The 20,689-nt window shown below is 56.2% G+C and overlaps 1 protein-coding gene across 3 annotated transcripts in view; it reads right to left on the bottom strand.

Annotated features, from left to right (window-relative positions):
* Positions 1 to 20,689, bottom strand: part of TCF20 (transcription factor 20) — a 95,159-nt gene that overhangs the window by 72,412 nt on the left and 2,058 nt on the right. For 2 of the 3 annotated variants that reach the window (XM_031938532.1, XM_031938535.1), the window contains exon 1: positions 13,190 to 13,399. The exons of the other annotated variant lie outside the window; for it this stretch is intronic. The gene's annotated coding sequence lies outside the window, so the exon portion shown is untranslated. Of the gene's footprint in view, positions 1 to 13,189; positions 13,400 to 20,689 lie in introns of those variants that run through there. 3 annotated transcript variants of the gene reach the window in all.

Here is a 20,689-nt window from a genome sequence, read left to right as displayed (position 1 = left end):
CCACCCGGCCCGAGGCCCCGAACAGCTCTTCCTTCTCAGGCCCTCTGAGCCAAGCCGAGGGGCTGAAGTTGAGCCAAGCGGCGGCCACCGCTGCAGCCTCGAGGGGGACGTTACTCAGCACCAGCCGTATGTCACCAGCTCCAGTCCAAGAGGCAGTCTGTGTGAGAGCAGGAAGCCGCTCCTGCCTCGGAGCCAGACGCGCCACCTGCCTGGTGAGAAATCCGTCTCTGCCCTTCGGCAGGAGGCTGTCTACCCTCGGCAGCGCAGCCCAGGCACTGTGCCTGCCGCAGGCATCTGGAAGCCGCCCCTACTTAGAGGGGCAGCCATGTGGCTCAGAGAATGGAGCACCAGGCCCGCAGGCAGGAGGACCCAAGTTCAAATCCAGCCTCAGAAACTTACTAGTGGTGTACCCTGGAAAAATCACTTATGCCCTCTCTGCCTCAGTTTCCTCATCTGTACAATGAGCTGGAGAAGGAAACGGCAAACCACTCCAGCATCTTTGCCAAGAAAACCCCAAATGGGGTTGTGAAAAGTTGGGCACAACTGCCTGGAGATGCAGTCTTTTTGGGGGGAGATGGCCCATTTAACATAGGTTGTATGCAAAACATTCAGGTAAGGAGAGGGTGACTGCCCTGGGATTCCCCTGGGAAGCTCTGGGGGAGAAGCCCCTCTGCCAGTACAGGCTGGCAGCTTCTCCTGCCCCCTCATCAGCCGCCTCGGGTGCTGCGAGATTCAGCGAGGAGTGCGATTAGCAGGTCACTCAGCCGATAGGGGCCAGGGCCCTTCTGGCTTCCATTCATCGCTCTAACCAGACGGCTTCTCCCATTCAGATACACAACGTCCCAATGGTTCACAAATCCTTCCGGTTTCAGTGCTCCCGTGCCACAAGACCTTGGGTCTGTGTCCTCACAACTCAGGCCCCAGAGCCCCAGACAGGAGGAAGCCTCCTCCACTTCTCCCAGGGCTTCCAGGAAACCGGAGGAGCCCTGGGTTCTTCACCCTTGCTGGGTGACCAGACCGTCTTCTCTTCCTACCGCACATTACCTTGACGCCTTTTACACGGGACTGTCTTCAAAGTTCTTTGTGGGTTATGAGATTCTGCTCCTTCCCACACCCGCCGTGCACCTCTCCATTACTCTCTCTAAGCACACATTTTGGTCCTGTGTCTCAGACAACTCCAGCAGCAATACTGGTACTACAAGATGGGTCTTGGCTTCCCAGAGAAGGTTTGGGGGTCATGGAAGAAGGAGAAACCTGGTGCGCTCCGGCCCACTCCTAGGGCATCTTTGATGATGGCAAGCTGTTTAACCGAAGCCAGACGTACAACTGATAGCATCCGGATCATCATGGACTCAAAGCTGGGGTGCTTAGGAGACCCCACCACGTTTGTCCATAATGGAAAACCATTTGACACACAGAGCAAAATGCTGCCCTCAGGTGCCATGGCAGCCTCACAACCCTAACGTGTCTCCCTGACCACACGCCAAAATCCTTCAGGCTTCCTTTCAGTAGGAATATATGGTCAGAAAGCCCGGAGCAGGGGCTCCCCACCGAGATGGCAGTCACAGGGGCCAATCCAAGTGGGCAGACCCTCCGGAGGCTTCTGCTTGCACGTGGCACTGGGCTGGTGCCATCAAGCCACAGACCCTGGAGAATCTTCTGGGAGAGACCTGAGATCCATCCCAAAGGGTCCGATGGGTCATTCACAGAGGAAAGATCTACCGCCCAGAACCCAAGGGAAGGGAAAGAGGAAGTTGGATTGACTCCAAGCCCTTGACTATAGCATACACACCCACAGGAAATTTAAGGGAGGATCAGAGATTGTCTAGGAAAGGCAGCCTCTGAGCAGAGCTTCTACAAGGCCCAGAATGGGGGATCGTCAAAGTCCAAGGGAGAAGGTGCACAGAGGACACACAGATGGGAAATCGAGGAGCATGTGTGGGCAAGGGCACGTTCATCATGCAGCAGAGTGCACCCAGGGAAGCAGTGCTGGGAAAATAAGCTGGAGACAGGTCCGAGAAGCTCTCAATGTCAGAAAGGGTTTCCCATCGAACTTGAAGGCAACAGGGAGCCAGCAGAGTTACTGAGCAGAGGCAGAAGGAGCGTCAGCCCTACTTTGGGCCATTGGGTAGCAGATGAATTGGAGGGGAGAGACGAGATCAATTAGGAGGCTCCTGCAACACTCAAAGGCTTGGACCAAGTGAGCACACCACAGGGGAGCACGGAGAAATGCTCAATTTGGAATCCAAGGCCTCAGACCCCAATCCCAAGCCTAGCAACCAGGCCAAACCCTTCCCTTCCCTAAGCCCTAGTCAGATAGGGGGCTTGGCTACATCTTTCAAGTTGAATCCTTTTCTGCTAGGACCCTATGACTGGAAGGGCCTCCCAGGTCAGCCCCATCCTTGTGGAAATGAGGAAGCTGGGATGCAGGGACAAGGTGGGCCACAGGAGGAAAAGGCTCAGGGAGGCCCAGACCGCAGGGCAGCCACCCTTCTGTGGGGCCATACCCAAATCTCACAACCTGGGGATCTGTGGCCTCTCTTTCCCTTCCGATTCACTGGCACATGAACCCTGCCTACCTCAGGTCACTGCCCTTTTTGATAACTGATGTGGATGCATGACTGTCTCCATGATCCAGGCCCTCCTGATATTTAGAGGGCAAGATAGCTTTCTGACCAGTACCCCCACCCATTCCAGGGCAGCAAGGGACAAATTATTTTGGGTGCCATGATGATCATTTCCTCAGGTGCAGAAAGGAGGAAAGGATCCACATTAGAGATTATTTAAGGTTCGTTCCACTCAAACATCTCATCTTTGCTTCCAACTGTCAATTTATTAGAGAAAATGCCGGCCAGAAAGGGGTGGGTGGGAGGAGAATCTTTAAAAATTGGGGCAGAAACAGTTCCCAGGATTGTTTGTAACAACTGTCTACCACGGGAAAGCTATCATGGGAAAAACCACCAACCATGGTTCTGCCTTCTACCCAGAAAATGAGTCAAGCAAAAGCAAATAGGAAGAGTCAGTGCGGATGGGGAAGGAGGGTCTACGAAAGCAGCGCTGGGGCTAGTCAACTGGTCCAGCATTCGGAGAAAAAGCCGCTCCTACCTCCTCTGAACCAGAATCCCACTGCCAGGTGCCTAACCCAAGGAAGTCAATGATGAGAAGGCTCCACACACATCAAACTATTTCAAGCACGGCTTTTCACAGAAGCCAGAAAGAAAGAAAGAAACAAAGATTCCCACTGATCAGGGGATGGTTCGTCCCATTGTGAACATGATGGGGTGTTAGTGCTCAACAAGAAATGATGGATGTGAAGAGCACGGGAGGCAGGAGGGAGGTGAGTAGAACCGAGAAGACGATGGACACCCATCACGGTGACGACAACCTTGATGTTCACGAAGGGAACAAAACAGAACTGGGTGTGATGACACTGCGGCTTGGGGGAGGGGGACCTCTCCTCCAGAGAGCACTGGCCTCTGGGGGGAGTGGATTGGATTGGCATCCCCCCCCAAACTGATGAGGAGGGGCAGGAGGGAAGAGGGTTGTACTGGGAAATGAAGGCGATTACAAACAAAAGGCAGAAAGAAAATGTTTAAAGGAAAGATGGGGATTCTTCTGACTGGAATGGGCAAAATCCCTTCCCATGTAGATCTTTTCCTTTTCTGCCCCAATCCTGTTGTCTTCCCTCTCTTCCACAAATCCTCCAGGGCAGCTAGGTGGCACAATGGATAGAGCGCTAACCCTGGATTCAGGAGGATCTGTATTCAAATCCAGCCTCAGATACTGGACCCTGGACAAGTCACTTAACCCCAATTGCCCTACAAAAACAAACAGATCAGTTAATTAATAAAGCTCACCAAAGAGTTGGAAAACTACTGATTTCTACTTTGACTTGGGTGGGATTTTGCATGCCCGAAGCAGACCAGTTTAATTGATGGCTAAATCCCAATCCAATGGCCACAATTTGGCAGCAGAAAAATCTGTAAAAACTTTCAATATTTCTGAAATCTTAAAATAAAAAGCAGGCTACACAGGGTGGTTGCTTTTGGTTTTTTGGGGGGTGAGAAAAACAACAAAGTTACACCTTCCGATTCACCTCTGACAGCACCGTGGCTTGCAGAACTTGGGAAGAGTTCTCTCCAACTCCTGGACGAAAGGCAGTATCAGGTTTGAATGAATGCCTGCTCCACCTCTCACTCACTCCCACAAACAGAATGGAGCCAACCACTGGCATCATCAGCTAATGATTTCCCCCTGATTCTATCCAAAAAGCAGAGTCACTCCTTAGACCCTAAGGCCTCTGGCTCAGGTCCTAGGCGATATATCCGAGTGCCAGAGACTTGAAACCATTCCCTGCGCTTTGCCCTTCAGCCAGGTCTCCATTAAGCACAGGAGGGAAGACATGGTCTAGGTTTCTCAGGGAAACATAATCTACATTTGATTAAATTATTCAGGTGGAGGGAGGCAGAGGAAAGGAGAGAGAAAAAGGGAGAAACAGATTTTTCTGTCTGATTGTATATCTCCTTCATAGATTCAACGCAAGCAAAACTGGTAAAGTGGAAAGAGGATAATCGCCGTGGAGTGAGAAAATTCTCCACTTATGAGAGTCAACTCTGGCATGGTCTTAGCTACGCCCCCTGAGCCTCAGTTTCTTCATCTGTGAAATGAGACTCCTCACACCTGCACAAACTGCTGGCTCCTAAGCGTGAGTCACCGATACACCCACCTAGATGACAGGATGTGTGCACATTGCTACCAAACAGCACGGGAATGTTTTCAGTGGAATCAAGCAAATTATGTACCTCGTCAATCTCAAAGAATTCAAGTCAAGGTCAAATCATAAAGGAAATTATAAAAGGATCATATTAGACATCTTTCTTACCTATGGCTAGGGGGATAAATCCTAAGCACACAAGGGACAGAGATCACAAAAGATAAAATATAGCATTTCAACTCATGAAGTCGAAAAGCTTTTTTATAAACAAAAGCAATCTAAGTAGGTAGGATAAGGGAAACTTGGATCAGAGAAAAAAAGCTTTGCATCAAATGTCTCTTAAGGGTCTTATGCCAAGAACAGAGGGAATTAATACAAATATTTCAGTCTGTAAACATTTATTAAGCACCAACTATAAACTAAGTACTGTGCTAAACTATAGAAGGAAGCAAAGGAACTCCCAATCCCAATGCCCAAAAGCCATTCCCCAACAGGGAAGTGGGATTATAGGACACCACTAGTAAAACTAGGAGAGCATTTGGGACAGTTAAAAACCTTTCTAAAATTCAAGAGAGAAATAAAGACTCACCTAAATCCACAGTCACAGTAGCACTTTCTGCCACAGCAAAGAAACATGAAGACAAGATATACACTCTCTGAGGAATGGGTCAACTAACGATGGTTCCTGAATATAAGGAAATATTACTGCAAAAAAAGCCAACTCAAGTACCATTCCCTTCTCTGCAGGGTGGAGGGGATGACCACAGCTGTGAAACAATGCCGACTGTTGGATCTGACCGATGTGTGAGTTGGGATGAGAGGTAGGTTTTTAATAAACCCCAAAGACCTCAGTTACCAGGGTCTCAACAAAAACGGAAAAACAACTTGACAGAAATTAGGCTTATCTTTAAGACGGACACCTCACACCATATACCAAGCTATGTGCAAATGATCACAAGCCTTAGATATAAAAGGTCACATTAACAGCAAAGACATTTCTTTTGGATTTTTTGGGTAGGCAAGACTATGCATGGCCAGATAAGACTAGAGAGGATCAGAAGATAGATGAATGATTTAGATTATATAAAATTGATAAATATATGCACCAACAAAACCAATGCAGCTAAAATTAACAGTTAAGTGCATACATTTTCTTTAATAAAGGTCTCATACTCTAAGAGCTAGAAGAAATCAATTTAAACTTATAAGAACAATCTCACAATTACTAAGTAATCAAAGGGTAAGATGTGATTTTCCAAGGAAGAACCCCAAACTATCCACTTACTGTGAAAGAATGGACCCAAATTCTAATAGTCATGAGAAATACAAATGAAAGAAACTTGATTTTCTACACCACACCTAGACTGGCAAGATGAATGGCTGGATGGGCAGATATAAGGAAGGAAAAGGGCAAATGTTGGCATATTAAAGCATTGCTGGTGGAGCCGAGTTGGCTCAGCCAGTCTGGAAATCCAACTCTGCACACCGTTTGACCCAATGACCTCACTATTAGGCCCTTACCCCAAAGAGATTTGTAGATAAAGCGAGGAAAAAAAAGAGCAAAAGAAATGTAATGGAAACTGAGGGAAACCGAGATGATGACATCCAGTGGGGAAAAGCTGAACAAATTTATGGCATAGGGATGTAATGGAATATTGCTGTGGTGCTAGAATCAGGAAAAGGAGGATTTCTGAGAAACCTAGAAGACTTTTGAGTCAGTGTAGAGTGAAGTGAGCAGACCCAGCCTATCGACTTATATACAGTGCCAGCATGCTGTAAAGACCCAAAATTGAAGGCCTCTGATAATGCCATGAGCCACCACATTTCCAGAGGAGTCCTGCCAGAGGGTGATGGATTCAAGATGCATGAGAAGGCATGGCTCATGGGAGCATTTGTTTTGCTTGATCAGGAAGATCTGTTACAAAGGTTCTCTCTCTGTCTCTTCCCCTCCCCGCCATGGGGAAAAGAGAAATGCTTGTTCGTCAAAAACAAACAACTTTTAAAAAGCCAGCACATTTGGAGTCAGGTATCTTGGATTCATGTCCTGCTTTTCTACCAAGTTGTCATCTCGGGAGTTACTTGATGACTTGATGTCTATGCCCTGCATGGCGTAGGGGTCTGCACTAGACACCCTCAGGGGGGTCACAGGTCACAGACTGGGGGCAGTGGGGGGAGGAGAATGCCAGCAGCACTGAGCACAAGCAATGAACTGAAGTGCTCTCCATCCTTTTCCATGTTTTTATAGCCTGTTACAAGCCCCCGCTTGAAGGAGGAGGGCTCTATCTGGAAATGAATGCTATATAAGAATAAAAAGCAGACTTTAGAATAGTATAACTTTTTTTAAAGTGTTTTTGATGGAAAAAGCCAAAAGGAATTTGAGAAAAAAGGAAATAATCCAAACAAACACTTAGTAGTTCCTACTATGGGCAAGACATTCCATTCCACCCTGGGAAAGAGGATGACAAACAAATAAAGAGATTATTTGCTCTCCAGAGGCTGGGTTAGGAGAGTTATCTCATAAAGATCCAACAAGGTAAAGAGGGAGGGAAACCTAAGAGGTGGGGAGTGTTTCTGCCATCTCCCCTGATTTCCCTGCAGGGAGCACTCAAACGAAGTGGGCCTGGGTCAGAGGCAGGTCTGGCACTCAGCCTAGCTGGCTCCCAGGGCAGATGACTCTGAAAGGAGGACGTTTTCTCCCATCTATCTCCCAAAGTGAAGACCACTGAAAGCACATGTACCCTCAGTGTGTCACATGCCACAGTCTGGCTTCACGCAAACCCACTGGCATCATCTCTAAAGCAGAGGTCTAACTCCAAAAGGTACTCGGTTCAGTACCTGCTCATTAGTTCTTTAGTTCTTGCAAGAATTAGGAATCTTCCATAAAGGATACAGCAAAAATCCTACCAATTCAATCAAGTGTTTCAAATCATCCCTTTGTTTTGGTGCTTAAAGCTAATTTTAATTTTTAAATTTAGGAACTCTAGAAAGTGAGCGTTGCTATGAGAACTTTCTCTCGCCCACACTGCACATACTGTATATCCTGAAGGGCTTTAAACAGCCTCACTCGTAATCAAAAATACTACCTACTCTATGGGCAAAATGGGCAAGTCAAACGTTGCCATGAGAACCTTCTCTTCTACAGCTCCCATTTTAAATGTACAACTTGCATATATTCTTTTCCCAAATGTTTAAAAAAAAAAAAAACCCACAACATTTTGGGAGGAGAAGAGGAAAATGAGATCTACTAATACCGCCCTGTTCCCAGAAACGCCAAGCACATGCAAAGCATGCAATTCACTAGTGACACATGTGCCAAGCGCCTGGTTGTTCAAACTGGGGATAAGAATCACTGGCTGATGGGCGGCCCGGGAGTTCTCCTCACTGCAGTACAGAGAGGCAGAGGCCCAGCCAAGTCCAGACCTCTGTGACCCTATGGTCCCCCAAGGGCCTGGGCTAGGGCTTGGCACATAGCACATGCTGAAGCAATGCTTGCTGGGGTCTAGAGGATGAGCAGCCCGGGACCGAGAGGTGACAGAGCCACACAGAAGTAAAAAGAAGGAAAATCAGATACTCAAAGGCAAGGTTCTTTCAGAGGCTGGACTTGGGAAGAGCCAAGTTCAAGTCTTACTCAGACACTTTATTCTCCCTGTCTGCCTCAGTTTCCTCATGTATAAAATGTGGCTAACAGCCCGCAGAGTCATGAAGGAGACTTGCCCTGGGCCCCACTGCTAACTAGGCTGAAGGCAGGTCCTGATCTCCCTGTCTCGGCCTGCATCCAAACACCTTAGAAGCTAACACAGGGCTCCGAGGGCAAAGCCAAAGAAGGGTCTGTGTTCGGTACCTTTTTAAGTGGATCTCCATGAATGGATGGTCACTACCCTGTGGAGCATCAGCCCAACAAGGAGAACAAAACCAGGGCAGTGAGATGGCCTGTCACCCTTTGGGCCAACGAGAATTGTGCCACCCAGTCTGAGAGGGGACCAAGCCGTGCGCAGGGGCCGGGCAATGCAGCAGGCTTCCTTGACCTTGGGGGGCAGGGAGGAACAGTAGAGTCAGAGTTTGGACAAGATCCGCTGTGAGGTTCCTAAGGTCGGAGTGGGACCGAAGCATCGATGGCGTTGCCATGAGAAGCTGGCAAAGACAGTACAGCCCTGTACTTCTGAACGGCGTTTGTGAGTGGGTCCCTTTGGGCATTGGTCTGACAAGGCCTTGGACCCCTATTGAGAAGGTTCTCCACAGGGCAAAAAGAGAAACCAGTCCCACTGAAATAAAGGTGCAATTCTCCTCCACCCAGGTTCACAGACACAATCTCCTCAAATTTATTCAGGGTCCAGGTTAAGAACATCTGACCTTGTCCAATTCCCTCGCTTCAGAATCCAACCCGCTTAAGTGATGTGCCCGGGGCTTACTGGGTCAGTGCTAGAGCCGAGGCTGGAACCCAAGCCCATCTGTGTGTCTGCTAAAAGCCCAAGGCCACGCTCCCCTCCCCCCAACACAGACACCCAGAAGGCAGCAGAACATTCTTCCTCAAAAGAGTAGGGAAAGGCTTATGAAAAGTAGAAAAAATTATTCAAATTGGATGTTAAAATTATCTAAAACAGATCTAATTGGAACATGAGTTAACAATGCTTTCTTCAAAGCCTGCATCAGTCAGAGAGGGTCACCTTCCTGTACCGGGTCTGCTGACCTCTGTCCAGTGGGTCCTGCTTTCTGAGGGACCACATTCACTTTCAAATCCCCCCATTTATGTTCATGAGATGAACATTAACTTGCAAATTTCAAATTCAAAACTTCAGTCCCTAAGAAGTACAGAAAGCACTTAGAGAAGCTTAAAAATAACCTATTATTTGTAAGAAAAAAACCAGTCCTGGCTGGCAGGTGGATGTGGGATCCCCAACCCAACACCGGTAGCAGCCTTAACTGGGTCACCAAAGACTAGCCAGGCTCCAAATAAACCGCCCCCACTCCCACAGGCCTTCAGGTCAGAAGAAAGGGACCAAGGCAGCAATCGTTTCACTGGAGATTTCTTGGCTTCTAGGGCAGCAGCTATTCTGAAAGAAAACCATCCAACCTCCTAGAACAGGAGAACTGGGAGAGATTTGAGAGATGGAGAGATGAGGGAACAGAAAGGTTAAGTGACTTGCCCCCAAATGACAGCACGAGTCAGTGATAGAGCTAGGGACAAAGGCACCCCCCCAATCACCAACCTGGCACCCTTCCCACAAATCCAAATGAATCTAAACTAATTACCTTAGGAGAGTTTTAAACACACACACACACACACACACACACACACACACACACACACACACACACAGAGTTTCTGGAAACTCTGCAATCTTTTACACCCAGCCATAAAAGTGTTGGCCCAATTGTAAATATCTCCCCAGGACTGCCGGCAGAGCCAAGCCCAGGCAGCTTAAACCACCAGAAATAACCCACAAAAGCGCTTTCACCCCATCACGGACGCCCCTTCATAACTCTGATGCAGAGCCAGGGAAAGCGACTGCAAAGGAGAATCAGCGGCACAAGCTGATGGGGTCTTCCCCAGGAAAGCCTTCGCTCTCAGCCAAGTGTCCAGAGGACCGAGGGGAGGGGCTGGACCAGCCAGCCGGATCTTCCCAAGGGCGGGACCCAGGTGCTCCAGCTGATTTTCATTCACTCCCATCCCCCAGCGTGAGGAGTCTTTATTAAAGGCCTACTGTGTGCCTGACCCAGTTCCACGTTGCAAACCCAAAAGCCCTGAAGGGAGAAAGATACCCCCAGGATGGGGGGTGGAGGAAGGAGTGGGTGAGGTCTCCTTGAGGAGGAAGGCTGGGGGAATCGGCACCAAGTTGGCTCTGGCTGAACAGTCCTCATCTTATTCCATACTGGGGCAGGAGTCATGGGAGCTTCTCACCAGTCCAGAGACATGGTCCGCCGTGGGGGTGGAGATCAGTTTGGTCGGATGGGCTGAAGAGGCGGTGGCAAGAACAACTCCTCAGAGGGCTGGGGCAAGGACCAAGGGCAACAGGGCCCAGACTGTGGCAGGTGGAGGGGGAGGCCCAAAAGCCAAGGTGCTACTTCCCAGCTTGCCCGGGCTCCCCATCAGACTCTGAGGCAGGGGCTGCAGCCTGGCACCTGGGTGACTGAGCAGACTGGCAGTGCTCTTCCTAAGCAGGATCTCATCCGCATGCAGCCTGGATTTTGTCCTTTCTCTGCCCTCTCTTCCCGGATGCTGAGTCCCAGTGCTATGGTCATAAGTGCCCAGGGGGCACTCAGCATCCCTGAAGAAGAGCCGCCTTTCCCCCAGGGGCCCCATCCCGGGGGTGGGCACTGCCAACTCCCGACCCTGCCCAGTCCATCTTCTCGTCCCCTGCTGAGGACTAGTCCTCTCCAAGCAATTCTCCACACGGCCGCCAATGGGTCTTCCTGGTCTGACCTCGTCCCCTCCTATTTGAAAAGCAACAGTGACTCCCACAACCTTAGGACTCTTGCGGCGTCCATAGGCTTTCACAATCCACTTCCGCACCAACACGCCAGGCAGCTTGTGCGACTTCCCAGAGCTTCCCGGTTGGAAGCTCCCAGTGCCCCCGGGAATGTTCCCCCTCTACATTCACATCTCTTGGCTCCTGTAAGGGCCCTTTTCTGACCCTGCCAACTGTCGGCGGAGCCCTTCCCTCTACTATGACTTTGCCCATGTTCTGTCCTTGGGGGACGCATGGAACAGAAGCTTCCCAAAGGTGGAGAGTCCCGCTGCCCCGTGGAGGAGGAACAGTGGGGGAGCTGAGGAGGGGCTGGAGGCTGTTCCATTTACAGATGGGGAGCACACAGCCGGGACGCTCCTGGAAGGGAACGGAACCCCGTCTTCCTGCCCCCCACGAGCCCCAGAACTGCTGGTCACACACCGGCAGCTTCGATCCCAAACGTCAGGCGCGTGTGCTTCAGTCAAGGAAACCCACCCAGAGCCGCCCGTTGCTTGCTAGTCTGACCCGTTCTGTTCTGGTCCTGGCAGCGACACCGGCCTCACACCCAGGCCTTGCTGCCCACTTACTTCTGAGGCTGCTCTGAAAAGCACCCCCCCCCCCAAGAAAGCAAAGCCTCAGGTGCTTAAACTTGCTACCCGGTTTGGCCTCAGGCCCCCATGAGAGGGATAGGTAGGTGCCCCGAGGGCTGCAGCGCCCGGTGGGGGTCCCACCGACTTCCCGCTGCCGGAGGCGCTGCAGGGGCCCCGAGGCTCCCCCAGGAGGCCGCCCCACCTGTCCGGGGCAGGGGGAGGCACCTCACACCGCAGGGGATGCCGGGCGGTCTCCGCTATAAGGGACGGCATCTCAGGGGGAAGGGGGGGCTTTCCGGGAGATGAAATCTCAGTTTTCAGAAACAGACCCCAAATAGCTTCCCCGTCTCCGAGAAAGAGGCAGCTCGCCCACCCTCCAAAGCGCCTCTCAAATGCACCTTCCCCAAGTCGGGGCAGAAAGCTCCCGGGCAAACAGAAGGCTCTGCCCACCCGGCCGCAGGCCTCCGCCGCCCCCCGGCCCACAGGCGGTGGGAAGGGGCCCTTCCCCGGCCGTCCGCGCGCTGCAGCGGGAGAAGGGGCGCGGAGGCAGGGGCCGGAGCCCCCGGGCGCCCCGAGGGTCTCCCAGGGAGGCGCGGAGCTCCGGTCACTCCCCGCCGGCACAGGGGACCAGAGCTTGGGCTCGGGGCTGGAGGAGCCGCCTCCCACGGCTCCCGGCCCGCTCAGGGAGGGCGGTCCGGGAGGGGCGTCCGTCCGGCCGCTGCCTGAGGTCTCGCCCCAGCCACAAGCAGCCCCGGTTACGGGGAGTTCCTGCCCCCTCCTCCGCCAGAGTGGGCGCCCGGAGCAGGGCCCTCGCCTGGCCCCGGCGGGTCTGAGAGGAGGCCCCGCGCCCGCAGGCGGGAGGGTCCCGGCGGGGCCCCGGGGTCACGCAGGTTCGGGGCCTCGGGCCCCTCCCCCCGGCGCACCTCCCCAGCCCTCTCCGGGCCCGCACACAGTAGGCGCTTCGCGCGCAGAGCGCTTGGCAAACGTGACCTTGAGGCGCTCGGGGGGCGCGGGGCCCGCTGCCCGGCCCGGAGCGGGGGGCGCCCCCACAGCCGCGAGAGGGGGCCCCCGGGGCAGCCACGTGCTCGGGCGTACGCACGGCCCCCTCCCCGGGGGAGGGGCGCGGAGCAGCCCGGCCAGGAAGTGAGCGCCCCGGCCCGCCGGCCGCTGCACATGGTCCCGGGCGGCCCGACCCGCCGGAGCCGGCCCCTCCCCCCGCGGCGGGGGGCGGGGGCAGGGGGCGGGGGCCGCGGGCGGGGCGGGGCCGGGCGGGGCGGGGCGGGGCCCGCGGTTACCTGGGCGCTCGCTCGGGGCGCGAGGCCGCGCCTCCCCTCCCCCTTCCCTGCCCCCTCCCCCCGCGTCCGTCCGTCCGTCCGTCCGTCCCCGGTCCCTCCCCCCCCGGCGGGCGCCCGCCCGCTCCCGTTCTCCGGCTCACTCACTCGCTCCCTCGCTGGCTCGCTCGCGGCTCGCTCCTGGCTCGCAGGCCGGCGGCTCGGGCCGGCTCCCCTCCCCGGGCCGGGGCTCAGCGCGGGGCCCCCCGGCCGCAGGGGCAGGGGCTGAGGCCGCCGCGCTCCTCGGCCCCGGCGCGGCTCCGCTCGGGGCTGCTTCTCTCCATTCTCCCAAACACACAGGAAATAACAGAGGGTCACGTGACGCCGCCCCGCCAATCAGGGGCCGCCCGGGCAGCGGCGCGCGGGCGCGCGGGAGGCGGGGGGAGCGTGAAGGGGGGGGAGATGGGAGGGGGAAAGAGAAGTGGAGAAAGGGGGAGGGGAGGTGGGGAGGAGAAGGGGGAGGGGCAAGGAGGAGGGAGGAAGAGAAAAGGGGGGCAGGGAGATGAGGAGGGAGGAGGGCGGCGGGGGGGGGGGGGACCCCCGGGAAGGGGAGGGCCCCCCTGGGTGGTACCTGAGCGGGCTGGGAGGGAAGAGGGCGAGCCTCTCTCCGGGGACCGCGGGTGCCGGGGCCGAAGCAGGGAGGGTTCCCTCGTTCCTTTAAACGCCTCCTGAGCCGGGGGGAGCGGGGGCAGCGGGGCTGCCTGAGGCTCGGCGGGGAGAGGGGGCGCCGCCGGGGCCGGGCCGGGAGAGACCCCCGCCAGCCTCCTCCTCGCCCGGAGGGGAAGGGGCTTCCCCAACGCCCTGGGCAGGACCCCCCCTCCCCCCTCCGGCAGCCTCAGGTAACAGAGGCGTTTCCTGAAACTTTCTTACAACAAAGGCGAGAAAATGCGGCCATGGGGGCTTTGGTGAAAAGGGTGCCAAGGTCCTGGTCACAGCCCCGCGGGCCCCCTCCCCCTGCCCGCCCCTCCCCCTGCCCGCCCCTCCCCCTGCCCGGCCCCGCCGCCGCCTGGCGGGGGAACCTCCCTCTCTGGGCCTCAGTTTCCTCCCCGGCACAATGGGGATGATCCACAGGCGCAGACAAGATGGTCTCCTCCCGCCGGGGCCACTGATTGAGAAACAGGGACGGATAACAAGGCAGCCCCCAGCCCGGGAGGGTTAGGCCCCGAGGGCCCCGGCCCCAGGCGCGCCTCCCCATGGGCACCGCGTGGCTGCATAGCGGCCCCCCAGCATCCCCCCATCCTCCCCGGGCCAGCAGAAAGCCGGCCCTCCTTTTGCTGGTTTTTAAAAATGAAAGTTCCAGGAAACCATTGTTGGGAGGGAAATATTAGGGTTCTCCCCCTGGGCGGGCGGTGGGGGAGGGGCTGGGAGGAGGGCAGGGACAGACTCCAGATGCCTCGGGCTCCCGGGAGAGCTGGGCCGGCCTAGGCCCCCGGGGTGGGAACTGGGAACTGAGAAGGGAATTCACGGGGGCACCCAGGCTGGGTCACTCAGGCTCCTCTGCCCTCCCCTGGGGGCTGGCTGGGGCACAGCCCTGGGAGGGAGCCACATTTGCGGGCTCCCGAGCACCCGAGACAGCCCCGGGGAAGGAGGCCTAAGGTTTGCAGAGGCTACCCCGGGAGGACCGGCCTCCAACGCCCTCCTCGGCTGGGTGTGCCCGAGCCCCCTCTGGGCCTCCGTTTCCCCCGCTCTCAAGTGCGGACAACCTTACCTCCATGGGGAACTGCAGGACAGAAGCCTGGGAAGAGGTCTGCCCACAGCCCCGGAGGCCGGGAAGCTTTAAGCGCCAGGACTGGAACCTGGTCGCCTGATCCCAGGCCCAGCATTTGCGCTTCCACTCAATGAGTCATTGTGTAGGGAAGAAAATGGGGGTGGGGGTGACAGCTGTGATGTGTATTAGCATTCGCTGATTCTAAGCACAGAAGGAAGAGTTTGCTCTCTGGGCCTCTTAGAAAGTCCAACAAAGCAGAACCACCCAGCGCCCTCCTGACTGGCATCTCAGGACTCCCGGGGGAAGGCTCCTTTGGGCCCTGAGCTCTCAGCCTGCGGTTCTCCTCCTCCGTCCGTGTCCCCAGGCCGCTCAGCCAGTGCCGGGCGCGTGGGAAACGCCCAAGGGTTTCATCGGCCCCCTACTATCTCTTCCCCACGGCGGGCACCCGCGGCGGGGCTGCTGAGAACAACCAGACGTGCCTCCCCAGGCTGGGCGCCTGGCAGGGGCGTGGGGGAGGGGGGAAGAGACCCAGCCTCTCCTTTCCCAGAGCATCCCAGGGATGACGCTGACACCCCCCCCTGTCCGGAAGGAGCCCATGAGAGGCGTTCCTCCAAGGCTCAGTGCCGGGAGGGCAGCCAGCCACCAGGGCAGTCTGTGATGGAGCACGGAGAAGGCTCTAGAGTTAAGCCCAATCTCAGACACTTCCTTTTTGCGCTGCCCTCGGCCAGTCTTCATCCTGTCTGCCTCAGTTTCTCCGCCTGTAAAAGGAGCCAGAGCCCTTCATCGATGAGGCGAGAGACTTGGCTAGGGTCTCATGGTGAGTACATGGAGAGGGGAAGGCCTCCCGTGAGACAATGGCCGACACTCACTCAGACTTCAGAAGGCTGCGCTGGCCACTGGGGGGAGAGGGGGGGCACAAAGGTGGAAGCCCAAGCCCAAGGCTCTGAGCAGAACTCCAACTCAAAAGTAGGTCCTTGGGCAGCCATAATGAATTATATACTTTAAGGTTCCCAAAGCGCTTTTTTTTGTCTCCTGAGACCCTCTCCGTGACCTTGGGAGTCTGGCACTCTTACTATATTCAATTCACAGATGGGGAAACTGAGGCAAAAGGCTGCTTCTTGTCCAGGGTCACCCAGCTGATACACGTCAGCGCCAGGCTTGAATCGAGGGCCAGGATTCTACCCCCTACCCCTGCCCCAAACAAGGCTGCTCTGCCCTCAACTTCCGGGACAACAAGGTCTGCTAAACTGCCTCAGAGCAGGCTGGCCTCCCTTTCTGGGCCGGAGCGTTTCATGCAGGAAGAATGGGAGCGTGAGAGCGGGTGACTCTGGGCACTGAGGGAGCAGGCAGGAGGCTTATCCCCATTGTACAGCAGAGAGGCAAAGCGGCCGCCCGCCCAGCCAGGCCGTGCCCAAAAACCAGGCCGGGGGTGCCAGGACGGCGAGGCCAGTGTGAGTCAGCGAGACTCAAGGTGTGCCAGAGCAGGGCCAGGGGAGGAGGCCAAGCCCAGCCCGCCTCAGCCAGGGAGCCCTCCAGGTGAGGAAGGGACACCCAGGAGGCAGGCCCGAGGGCCGGGAGCGGGCCCTAGGAGGGACAGGCTGCCTCCAGGGGGCCGGGAGGGCCTCCAGACTCTGGGAGGGGCCCACCAGCCTTGGGGTGAAACTGGGAGCCGGGAACACTCCCTGCACAGGCTTACTCCAAGTGCCTCGGCCCACTTCCGGGAGCCTGGCAGCCTGGGTTAGGATGGAGGGGTTTTGTACCGTTAGCACCGGCCGTCTTCCCTTCCAGGCTTGTCCTCCTGCCTCCCCTGTTGTTGATTCTTCCCTTGATCCATTTTCTCCCCCTCCTTCCTTTCTCTTCCCCTTCTCCCCTCCCCTCTCCTCCTTCCTCCTTCCTTTCTTCCTTCCTTCCTTCCTTCCTTCCTCCCTCCTTTTCCTTCCTTCCTTCCTTCCTTCCTTCCTTCCTTCCTTCCTTCCTTCCTTCCTTCTTCCCTCCCTCCTGTCCTCTTTCTTTCCTTCCTTTTCTCCTTTCTCCTTTCTTCCCCTCCTTCCTTCCTTCCTTCCTTCCTTCCTTTCTTCCTTCTTCCTCCTTCCTTCCTTCCTTCTTCCTCCTTCTTCCTTCTTCCTTCCCTTCTTCCTCCCCTCCTTTCTTTCCTTCTTCCTTCTTCTTCCATTCCTTCTCTTCTTCCTTCCTTCTTCCTTCCTGTTCTTTCCCAATCTTCTGTCTCTTCCTATTTTGTCTCTGACCTCTGTTCCTCTCTTCTTCTCACGTCTCCTTCCAGTCTGTTCTCGTTGTCTTCCCCCTTTCTTTCTTCCTTTGCCTCTCTCCTCTCTCCTGTCCCTGTCTCCCTTTTCTTTTGTCTCTTCTTTTCCTTCTATCTCGGATCTTTCCTCTACCAACCCTTCCATTCCTCCCTTGTCCTTTCGGGGCATGCAGGAAAGCTATCCATGTGCCCAATCTGCCTTCTGCTCCAGGAGAGTCCCTTTCCCATTCCCACCAACAAAGCCCTAGAACAAGGGGTTCTCAATGTTGTGTCACGGACACCTCTGCACCCCGGCCACTGGGTAAAAGCCCTTTTCCAAACTGGGGGTTTTAAATGCAAACTTTAAAATCCTAAGGATTTCTGAGGCAATAAAATGTGGCCGCTCCAATGCTGGCGGCCTCAGGGACCATGGGCTAAAAGTGAGCCCACAAGGCTGGCAGCTCATTACCCAGCTGTGGCCCTGAGTGCCAGAGGTGGGGGACCAAGGGGCAGGGGTAAATCACAGCATGGCAAAGCAGAACAGGAAGAAGCCCACTGAGGCCCCCGCAGAGGCACAGGAGCCTCTGGGCCTCAGTTTCTTGCTCTGTTAGTTGGGGACATCTGGGCATCTCGGCACACAAAGGAAATGGGACGCCCAACTCCTCATTCCTGCCTTGACCCTCGTGCACCAGAAAAGGCGGACAGTGGTGGGGAAAGAGCAAACTGAGCCCCCTACAGCCACCTCTCCCCCTCTCACTGTGCTCTGGGAGGCTCTGACCACTTCTGGGGGGAGGAGATGGAGCTGGGAGAACCCAGAATCCCTGCTGTGCCCTGGCTGGGAGGGAGAGGACCACCTGGTCAGGAGCCTGATGGGGAGGGAGGCTGGGCCTGCCTGGTCGGCCCCTGGCTACCTCATCCCGAGGCCTCAGCCAAAGGGGATCCCAGGTGTGGAGACAGGGGACGTGTCTGCCTTAAGGGAGACTTGGGCAACATGAAGGCTGGGAGGGGCTTAGAACGGGGGGTATCAGGGCTGGGAGGGAGCTTAGAACAGGGGGCATCAGAGCTGGGAGGGGCTTAGAACGGGGGATGTTTGTTACAGCTGGGAGGGGGCTTAGAACGGGGGATGTCAGAGCTGGGAGGGAGCTTAGAACAGGGGGTATCAGGGCTGGGAGGGAGCTTAGAACAGGGGGCATCAGAGCTGGGAGGGGCTTAGAACGGGGGATGTTTGTTACAGCTGGGAGGGGGCTTAGAACGGGGGATGTCAGAGCTGGGAGGGAGCTTAGAACAGGGGGTATCAGGGCTGGGAGGGAGCTTAGAATATGGAATATTAGAGCTGGGAGGGGCTTAGAACAGGCCTGGGGAGAGTTTGAGACACAGAAGCCATAACAGTAACAGCAATGACACAGTAAGCCTAAGCTGGAGTCCCAGCTTGGGGCATTTATTCCGTGCTTTCTGATTAAGGCCCTGGGGAGGCGGCTGTGCTAGGACTGGCTCTGTGTGACAAGCGCAGGGGGAGGTCACGCAGCTTTGCCCAGGACACAGGCGCCCGGGGCAGGGTTCCAAGCTCAGACCCCAGGATGAGGGAGCCGGGAGGGGCCGTCCCAAAAGTGACCGCGCTGCCCCGTATGGCACAGCTGGGCCTGGGGCTCCTCCGGCCCTTCTCTGTCCCTGGGGCTCGGCTGTATTTCTGCAGCAGTGACAGCTGCCGGCCATTCCCCACACAGTCAGGAGGGCATTACAGGCTGGGACTGAGCACTAGGAGCCCCTCTAGTCCGAGCATCCCTCTCTGCCTTAGTTTCCCCTTTGTGAAGCGAGGGGCCAGACCACAAGTGCCAGAGGTCCCCACAGCTTCTCTGGAAGCATCCCCACTCACTCAGAGACGGGTAAAGCCAGGCCCAGGGAGGGAATGCCGTCCGTCTCTGGCCAGGCTCACTTCTGAAATGGGGCAGGCGCCTCCAGGGAGGAGGGGAGAGCCTCTGGGGCTCCCTAAGTAGGTGCAGCTTGGGGGGGGGGTTACACCAGGGAGTCTGGGCTGTCTCAACTGGGCTATCCCCACGCACAGCTGGAAGGGGGCTCTGGGCTCCAGCTCCCACAATTCCATTTTACACGGAACCGGCCGACTTTGGAACAATGCAGAGCGTTATTGGTCTAGAGTGGGAGAGGATCTCAGTGCGCTTTACAGATGGGGAAACCAAGGCACTCTGGACCTCCCCCCCGACCCGAGGCTGTCCCACAAATACAAAACCGGCAGGAAGACTCTGGGGGCCGCGATGGGGGGCCATGGCCTGGCATGGGCCAGCGGCGTGGGCGCCCCCCGGGAGGCCTGCACTGTCCCTTCCTGCTTCTCCCTGGGGCCGGCTCCTTTTCTGCAGTCACAGAATTTGAGAGGAGGCTCAGACAGAGTTCACCCTGGGCACAAACCCCTCCGGTTACCAGGGGCGACAGCCCGGCCCAGAACGGAGACCTGACATCGGGCCGAGGAGGGCGGATCCGGGTGAGCAGGAGAGCCAGGCACGACGGCGCCACCCTTGCCCTGCAGACCAGGCCCCCAGCCCAGCCCCTGAGAGGCAGGGGGGCTCCTGGAGGGGGGCATCTCCCCCTCTGCACCATGGGCATCTGGGCCACCGCCCACTGGTCCCACTGCTGTCCTCTGACCCCAGCAGAGCCCAGGTAAGTCCCTCCCCAGGCCTTCCTTTCCAGGGCCTGGAGACCATGTCCGCACCTCTGTACCCCCCTTCCCTGCCATGTCCCGGTTCTGCATAAGCCACAGCCCTGAGCCTCCGACCATCTAAACTGCCGTAGGCTTGTCCAACACCCCCCCCCCAATCTGTGGAAGCCTGTCCTCTCCAGGGTCCTGAAAGCCCGGCCTGTAACGGGCAGCTGGAAATCACCGGCTCCTCAGCTGCTCGTTACACCGCTGTGCTGGGACTGGGCACAAGCAAGCATTAACCGCCCGCTGTGTGTCTGTCTGCCAAGGAGCAGCCCAAAGGAAAGGGGCTTCGCTCCGGCCGAGGCAGAGGGAGGCCCCGTGGTGGGGGGCGCTCACGGAGGGGCTGCCGGTCTGACTGGAGGAGGCAGCGGATGGAGACCCGGGGCCCTCATTCTGAGGTGCACCAGCTCTGTGCCCTCAGTTTCCCCGCAGGGACATAGCGGGTGTTTGGGGCCTGCCCTTCTGGGATCCTCTGTGATCTCCCAGATCCCTGCGGGCCACATGAAGATGCTCCCCTCCCTCTGAGGGACTTGGAGGACTCCGTCCCAAGCAACATAAGTGTGGGCTGTTAAGGAAAACCCCAGAGGACCCGACTTTGAATTTTACAGCGTGGTTTCTTATGTAACAAGAGGAAGGTGGGCTTGATAAAGCCCAGGGTCCCTCCCAGCTCTGATATTCTCTGGGACCTGAGGCAAGACTCTGTGCCTCTTTGTGCCTCTGTTTCCCCATCTGTAAAACCAAGTGGACTCGATGACCTTGAGGGTGGCTTTGGGGCTTAATTCTATTATCCCTGAAGTGAGCTCTGGCCACAGGTCTCAGGGGTGGCTTTTGTGGTCGTAAATATACGACCCTGGGGGGCTGAAAAGATCCCCTGGAATCCCACCCTGGGTCCCTGAGCCTCAGCTCCCCCCTGGGAAGGAGGGGTCACCCAGGGCTCTGCGGTTCTGA

The sequence above is a fragment of the Sarcophilus harrisii genome, chromosome 5 (assembly GCF_902635505.1).
Source record: "Sarcophilus harrisii chromosome 5, mSarHar1.11, whole genome shotgun sequence".
NCBI lineage: Eukaryota > Metazoa > Chordata > Mammalia > Dasyuromorphia > Dasyuridae > Sarcophilus > Sarcophilus harrisii.
Note: the sequence above shows the minus strand (reverse complement) of the source record. Positions and strands in the feature narration are given on the sequence as shown.